Source organism: Alexandromys fortis, unplaced genomic scaffold, assembly GCF_014885135.2.
Source record: "Alexandromys fortis isolate MF-2015 unplaced genomic scaffold, M_Fortis_MF-2015_v1.1 scaffold_226, whole genome shotgun sequence".
NCBI lineage: Eukaryota > Metazoa > Chordata > Mammalia > Rodentia > Cricetidae > Alexandromys > Alexandromys fortis.
The window spans coordinates 890,204-898,082 of record NW_026068117.1 but is presented as its reverse complement, the minus strand read 5'-3'; positions in this window follow the sequence as shown (position 1 = coordinate 898,082).

Here is a 7,879-nt window from a genome sequence, read left to right as displayed (position 1 = left end):
GCCTGAGGTCAGCACAGTTCAGCATGGAGCAGCTGCTCCTGCCTCAGAGCCATTTGGTGCCCCTGAACCATTCACAGTTCCAGGCACACAGCAGTCCACATTGGAGCTGCAATCAGCAGTTTAATTCTGAGACTGAGTGTGCAGCACAGAAACTCTTTTCATCCAAGTTACAGCCAAATCTGACATGCAGAGCACTGTGCAATCTGAAAACAGTCTGTATGGCCACAGGAATCCGCCATGCTCTTCCACCTGCCTAAGCCTGATTCGGCCTTCTGCCCAGGTGCAGGCGGGGAGTGCTGAGCCTTCTGCAGGGTCTCAGAGCACTCTCCTCCAATCCCAAGCGGGAACACAAACATCCAGTCCCATAAAAGCCTTGAAATGCTTTAAAGCCAGAATTCATGCAGGCAGCACAGCCCCAGGAAGTGCGCTTTCAAATGATGCAGCTTTTTTCTGCTGCTGTTGCTGAATCAGGAAATCTCTCTATGGCACGCCACCAACAAAGAGCAAAACTCTGCATTAAACTCTGTTTTTCCTGTTTTAAATTACGCTCTCCCAGGTTTTTAAGTGGATTTAGCCATCACGTCTGGGTGCCACTCTGTTGAAATAGAAGCGGTAGGGCTGCGTCCCCGGCACCCGGCCGCCCGCATGGCTAGCTTATGCCCAGAAATAATTACACGGAAACTGTATTCTTTCAAACACTGCCTGGCCCGGCTAGTTCCAGCTTCTCATTGGCTAGCTCTTACATATTGTTCTAACCCATTTCTAATATTCTGTGTAGCCCACGAGCTGGCTTACCAGGGAGGATCTTAACCTGCGTCTGTCTGGAGCGGGAGAATCATGGCGACTCCTCCACTAAGCTTATTTTTCCCAGCATTCTCTTCTGTCTACTCCGCCTACCTATTTTTCTGTCCTATGAGGGCCGAGGCAGTTTCTTTATTATTACAAGACCCACCTCCATCACCTATTTATCTTTTGTAGATAATAGGGCTTAGAGGCAATAATTACTTGTGTTATATTACTGTTCCTTTGTTCAGGAATATGCTTTTTGCAGATGTATGTTCCTAAAACTCTTTTTAGCACAAGACAATGCAAACTGCTGTCACCACATTAGTGAAAATACGTAAGATAAATGACTTAATTCAAAGAGTACTAAGAGAGGACAAATAAAAATGTCAACAATTAATGATTTTCTTTCAAGAAGTTTCGTATTTTCATGTAGTTTAACAAATAAGCTATTAAGATAATCACATATATTGTTTTATTTGATTTTTCTAAAAGCAATATTCTATAAGGACATCTAAAACTACTGGGCTACTTAGAGGGCACAGCAAGTAAAGTACTTGTGCTACCTGGTGACTTGAGTTGGGTACTCAGAACCAAGGTGAGACGAGAGGACTGGCAACACAAGATTGTCCTCTGGTCTCTTCGCCCACACTTTGACATATACACCGGTATAAAACACAGATGTTTGCATACTGCACACATGTACATGTCCACGCAAACACACACACACACACAAATACTAAAATTTTAAGCTTAAACATAAAAAGTATCAAGTACAAATTTTGATAACTAAGATAAGTGTTTTATAAAATTGTAACAAAAATCCCAAAAATAGATATGTTGACATTATCCTAAAATTTAACACCCTAACAAAGATAGTTGTGAAAATGGAGAAACACTCTGTTAATAATTTGCCAGCATTATGACTTAAAACTGAATTGAAATCTAAAGCAAAGAGTAATTAGAGACACCTTATACCCCAAATTCTTAGATACAGCAAATGGATGCTGATAGAATGTAAGTGGGTTTTTCATTGTGAAATCACAATGAAACAAGAATTCAAAACTTAAATTTAGATAAGTCTGACAAGAAAGTGTAAATATTTAAGCATTTTGCTTAAGCATGGGCATTATTGAAGAATACAGAGTACACTTTAAGAATTCTCAAGCTTTAATACATGTGAAACTCTATACTGAAAAAGGCATACCTATAGTTGTTATCTAATTATGAAACAAGGCTGATGAAATCTGCACTTTTGTAACACACCTCTATTAAGAAATTGCACTGGCTATAGCTTGCAGCTACATGTTCTAGCACAACAACAACAACAAATGAAGAATATATAAGAACGATACCAAAGAGTGAAAAATTGGTCAATTCCTATTGTAAACTACAAACCTTTGGAGCTCTAAAAGATACCCTATAACCAACGTGCTTTGTCACCTATGATTACATTATCTGGCCTGTTATTTCATCACAATAAGCCGTATCCTGAAGTCAATTTTAAAACTAATGTGGTTTGCTCCCACTCCTGCTTATTACATGCATTTCTCTTACTATTATGTGCCCTTCATTCACTCCTAAAAGAACCAGGCTCTGTTTCTCAAACCAGCTTAGTGCTGCAGTTCTTTGTTTTCTTATGTGTGACAATTTACAAACTGTTTAAAAAGGTGAAGTATAAGTACTACAAAAGAATAAAATTTACATTAGTAAAGATGCTAAGTAGTTCATGACTACATTTGCACTTTCTCTCCTCATTTCAGTGATTTGCAGAACATACCGATGAGATGCTCTCTGGGAAAGATTTAAAAATATCACTTCACATTGTGGTGCAATGTTCTTCAGGAATTAAATGCTAGAAACTGAGTATCAAAACTACTTATTAACAAATGGGTTGTCAGGGATATATGTGCACTTGGGGAGATGGTGGTTAACATAATGGCAGTCCGAATATCATACCATTTGCAAGTAAATATAAACATAAAGGGGAAGCATCATGAAAGAAACATTGGATATATAGAGAAAGTAAATTACATAAATGTTAGAAATACAATATTTATTTTCTTGTAATTTATAATGAGAATAATAATTTTAATTTTCAAAATTTTCATTTCTGAGATTTCAAAATATTTTTCATATCCTATTCCAAACACGAAATATTTTCTTTAAAAAAAGTCAAGGTAGGCGTTGTTTACTGATGAAACCCAAACACAAAAATATCAGAAAATATTATCATAAAACAACCTAGTGGGACAATAAAAATCTAACAAGTACTGGTGAAGATTGCAGACCTGTATTCACAACTTTTAGAAGTCAGAGTCAGGAAAGTGTTAAGTTCCAGGCTAAGCTGTGCTACATAGGAATACTCTCACGAACAAAACTAAATGTAACTATTTTGATTGATGCACAACTTCAATATTTTAAACATGCAATTATTTATCAGCCCCTCCAATTGTTAATCACATAATTTTCATATGACCCTCTAAGAATGTATTCACAACAACGGGAAATAGGGGTTCAATCATTTAAGTGTTTCCAACAGCACTATCCACAGGAACTTAAGAGATAAAAAACAGTAACTAATGAGCATATAAATAAATGGTACCATATGCATAAACTAGTTTATTATTGAAGGATCAGTCCTAAACAGGGCATTTATACCATCCCCTTTGAAGGCTGAGGTATAACACTGTAGAAGAGAGTACTAACGGAACTTAGGAAACAGAAGATAGGGAGCAAGACTGCAAAATTCTAGCTTCAGGGTGTGACACAGCCAATGAAATTTTGATCTTACAGTAGCTGTAGTTACCTATATTGCCCTGTACGAGACTGGGGCTGTGATGAATCAAGGGAGGTACCAGGTGGTCCTACTCTCCCTGTTAAATTTTGGCAACTGATGGATTCTGGGAAAGGGGCAGTCATTGCTTTCAGTTTTGTACCAAACAATGAGTTCACCAGGCGTCAATGGATACTGTGAACAAAAGTTCCCACATAAGACAGAATGATCTTCAAGGTTTGCTTATTGTTTCATTCGAATTTCCATGATTTTAGAAAATTTTAAATGCTTCAAATCCAGGGCCATTTTACCTTAGGCTATTCTTCGTCGTTTTGATGGCCATTTATTGCCCTACACTGTACTTGACACTTGAATTCCTATTTTTGCGACTATTGGGTTTTGCAAGATATTACTGAAAAGGCTATTGTATTTGCAAAGTACAAATAGAGCACTCATTTCTAGGAAAAAAATCTAAGAATACTGTCAGTAGCATCTGAGACTTCCCCAATTTTATTTAGCCTGCTAACAGAATACTTTATTAATGTATTTTGATATATGACTTTCTTTGTACTATTACTATAAAAACTTGGTGAAAGATTCCATGATGGAGCATGGAATTTGAGGTCATCTAAATCTGAGTTTCCACTCCATAGCCACTCCTGTGACTAGCTCTTATCCCTTTTTAGGTGGGAATTATGGTTTTACATTAACAATAGTTCTAACCCCTAGGCCACTCTGTATGTACATTTTAAAATCAAAGTCACAAGACACAAAAGAACACCAAAGTGGAAAAAATATATTTCTCTTAGGGATTGCTGTTGAGAATCAAAAAATCTAACACATGTATATTAACCCCATATTAAATGAAGGCTACTTTCATTAAATAATATCCACATTTCTTCTAACACAATGGATTCCATTCCTTTAAACCCAATCAGTTTTTCTTCGTGAATGTCCCCCTCATCATTCATCATAAATGTCTATGTTACTACAGGGAAATTTTATTTGGTATGCAAATATACTATAATTTACACCTTAACTCTATTTGAACATAGGTACATTCTCAGAAACTTCATATAGCTAAACATGACCTTTTTCTTCTTGACAATCTTCATTCCTATATTCTTGGACACAAGTAGCACATTTGTAGTATTTACTCCATACAACACATGGTTTTAAGCTTCATTTATACATACATTTCTTCATAATTATTTATTTTTATATTTATATAGTATACATTTATTTATATTAAATATATTTATATTGTATACTTATTTTCTATTATTAAATATATATTTAAGTTTCATGTATAAAAATTTTATCTACATAGAAAACTCTTCTAGCTAGAAAATAGTCATAGTGTTTACTTATTGTAAGTGTTTTTAAAAGCACCTATAGACTAAAATATGGCATTGGTCCATTCTTCCAAATCAAATTTTATTAACAAACATATTGTCATATTTTCCATGAGTGGTTTCTGGCTCCTAAAGTTGACCTGAATGTATTACAGACTGCATAGCTCACAACCAAAATCTTTATTTTAATGATTCAATATTTCCAGTCATTTACCTTGTGATAGAAGTCTGATAATTATTTGATCACTTGGTTTTGACAGTATAGAAAAAAAGAGAAAAAAATGAAAATCAGTAGCTAGATATGTAGAATTAGATATCAGCCACTGACTTTTGATCTTTCTACACAAGCAGCTTTAATGGTAGCCCAGTGAAATAAGTGTCTACAAAATCAAGTAGTATGAAGAAAACCTTGTTTATTGAACATTTTTAAAACTCTTAGACAATGTAAGACATTTTAACTGCAATCACTTGACTTCACTGGGGGTAGTGACTGTGTTTACATCTGTTTGGATATGTAGACTTTAACACAGATTGACTTAACAATGCAAATGTATTTTATATTTTCTATGTCCCTTTTAATCATCACCTTACAAAACAGAAGATTTCAGGAGGTACTCTACAGCACTCACAGGATTACATCTATTAATAAATGAAGAACCCAATAAAACTGTTTCAATAAAGAAAAAATAATAGTATGCTACAAAACTCAAAAGTATATTCTAAAAGTTCACTAGTAATAGTGGTGTCATTTAAAATTTTCTACTTATTTTCACTTACAGCTTACATAAAGATATGTGTCAGTCTAAATTTGTTTTAAGCATGCAAGTGTTATAAGTGTATCTGTTGACATTCTAAATGCTTAGTGTGTTGGGTATTCAGTTCTTTGAAAAGGTAATAATTTAGACATAAATTAATTGTCTTTCTAAAGTTATTTGTTCAAACTCTTTCCTGAGCAGTTACATTTCGAAATCATCAAACAGTTAGGCAGATAAAACCTACCAATTTATTCAATTGCTGCAGGATACTGTGAGTTTTACAAGTCTTTGCCAAGTCATTTCTAACAATCTAACAACCTGTATTTAGAAAAATTTCCTCTTATTAGATGACCCCATGAACTAGGTCAAGAAGAAAAAAAAACACAGGAAAATATAACAGAAACTTAAACAAACATTAAAAAGCAAAGCACAAAGTTCTGAAGCCTTAATAAACAAAGTTTCAGAACCTTTTTAAGGCAGTAGACAGGACTGAGGAATGTTGGGCATCTTTCTATTTTAGAAGTCCTAGTGAGGGTATGTGTGAGGAGAGACGGAACAAATTGCTCAATGAAAGTAATGGGGTCATCCCCTTGGCTGCCTTCAGGGATGCTGTAAATCTGGATGTTCTTCATTTTGTTTCTATTCTTTCCTCTTCCTTACGTAGCTCCCAGCAATTTCTGCTTAGAGTCCACTGTACTTCATTACAAGGTGTATTTTCCTTGTAGACCAACGTGCTCTTTCAGCCAACCTTCACAATCTTGGTTTTTTGACTTATATATCCTCATTTTTGATTCAAAATGCCAAGATCATGTGTTGGAAAAATGTGAGTACATTTATAGTAAGAAATTAGCTCTTCTTTTTGATCCTTTCATGTTTATATAAAATGAAAAACACCTCACAACTTTGATAATACAATCAAGTTGTCAAATCTCATAAAACTACCCTCATTACCAAAGTCAGTAAGGTCAAATACTCCTTTTCAAGTTTAAATGAATGCTCCTACCAAAGTATCTGTATCCAAGAATTGTTTACCACATTCAAAATTGTCCACTCCCAGTAAACACCTACCTTATCTTAATTATCTTTAAATGTATACTACTTAGAATATTAAATAAGGTTAATGATTCCTGGATAAACAAATAAATCCAAATTTGCTTTATTATAAATTTGTTTTAATCACATATGGTACATTTATAAGCCCTACTATCTGTCTCACACTAATCTAGGCACACAAACATACTATATTTAATCACTTAATAAATATTTACTGAGATTTATTGTAGCAAGGTACCTTTGTCTGAAACAACTCATTTGTGTTGACTGGGTTTATGGAACAGAATATGATATGCAATTGTAATAAAGTGCTTCCAAAATTTTGCTTTAAAAATATTGGTCTCAATTTTTTTCATGGTACACATATACTTTTAACATATGAATGATAGACAACTTCAATACATTTTACAAAGTCCATTTCCAGACCTAATTTGCTAGAAAGCCTATTAACACTGGACTTAAAGATCCCCACATTATCCGGGACCCTTCTCATGAAACCCACATGGACTCACATTCATAATTAATCTATGCAGAATCTCTAAATTTCCTGCAGGCCTTTGATATTCATATCTTTGTTTTCTATATCAGAACATCCCTACAAAATATACCTAACTCGCCAGGCTATGGTGGCGCTCGCCTTTAATCCCAGCACTCGGGAGGCAGAGGCAGGAGAATCTTTGTGAGTTAGAGGCCAACCTGGTCTACAAGAGCTACTTCCAGGACAGGAACCAAAAACTACAGAGAAACCCTGTCTCGAAAATCAAAAAAAGAAAAAGAAAAAAAAATACCTCACTCAAAATTCATTTAAGAATCTAAAACTTTAGGAAATCTTTTGTGTTTTTAATAGGAGCTCTACTGTTGAAATAGAAAGCGGTGGGGCTGCGTCCCCAACACCCCGGCCGCTTGGCTAGCTCATGCCCGAAATAACAACATACAAACTGTATTCATTTAAGAACTGCTTGGCCCATGAACTCTAACCCTTACAGGCTAATTCTCGCACCTGGACTAGCCCATTTCTAATGATGTGTGTAAGCACCCCAAGGTGCGCTTACCGGGAAGATTCTAGCCTCCGTCCATCATGGTGTCTCTGCTCCAGAGAGCAGAGCTGTTGAGTCTCCGGGAGCAGAGCAGAGTCTGACCTCACTTCCTCTTCCGCC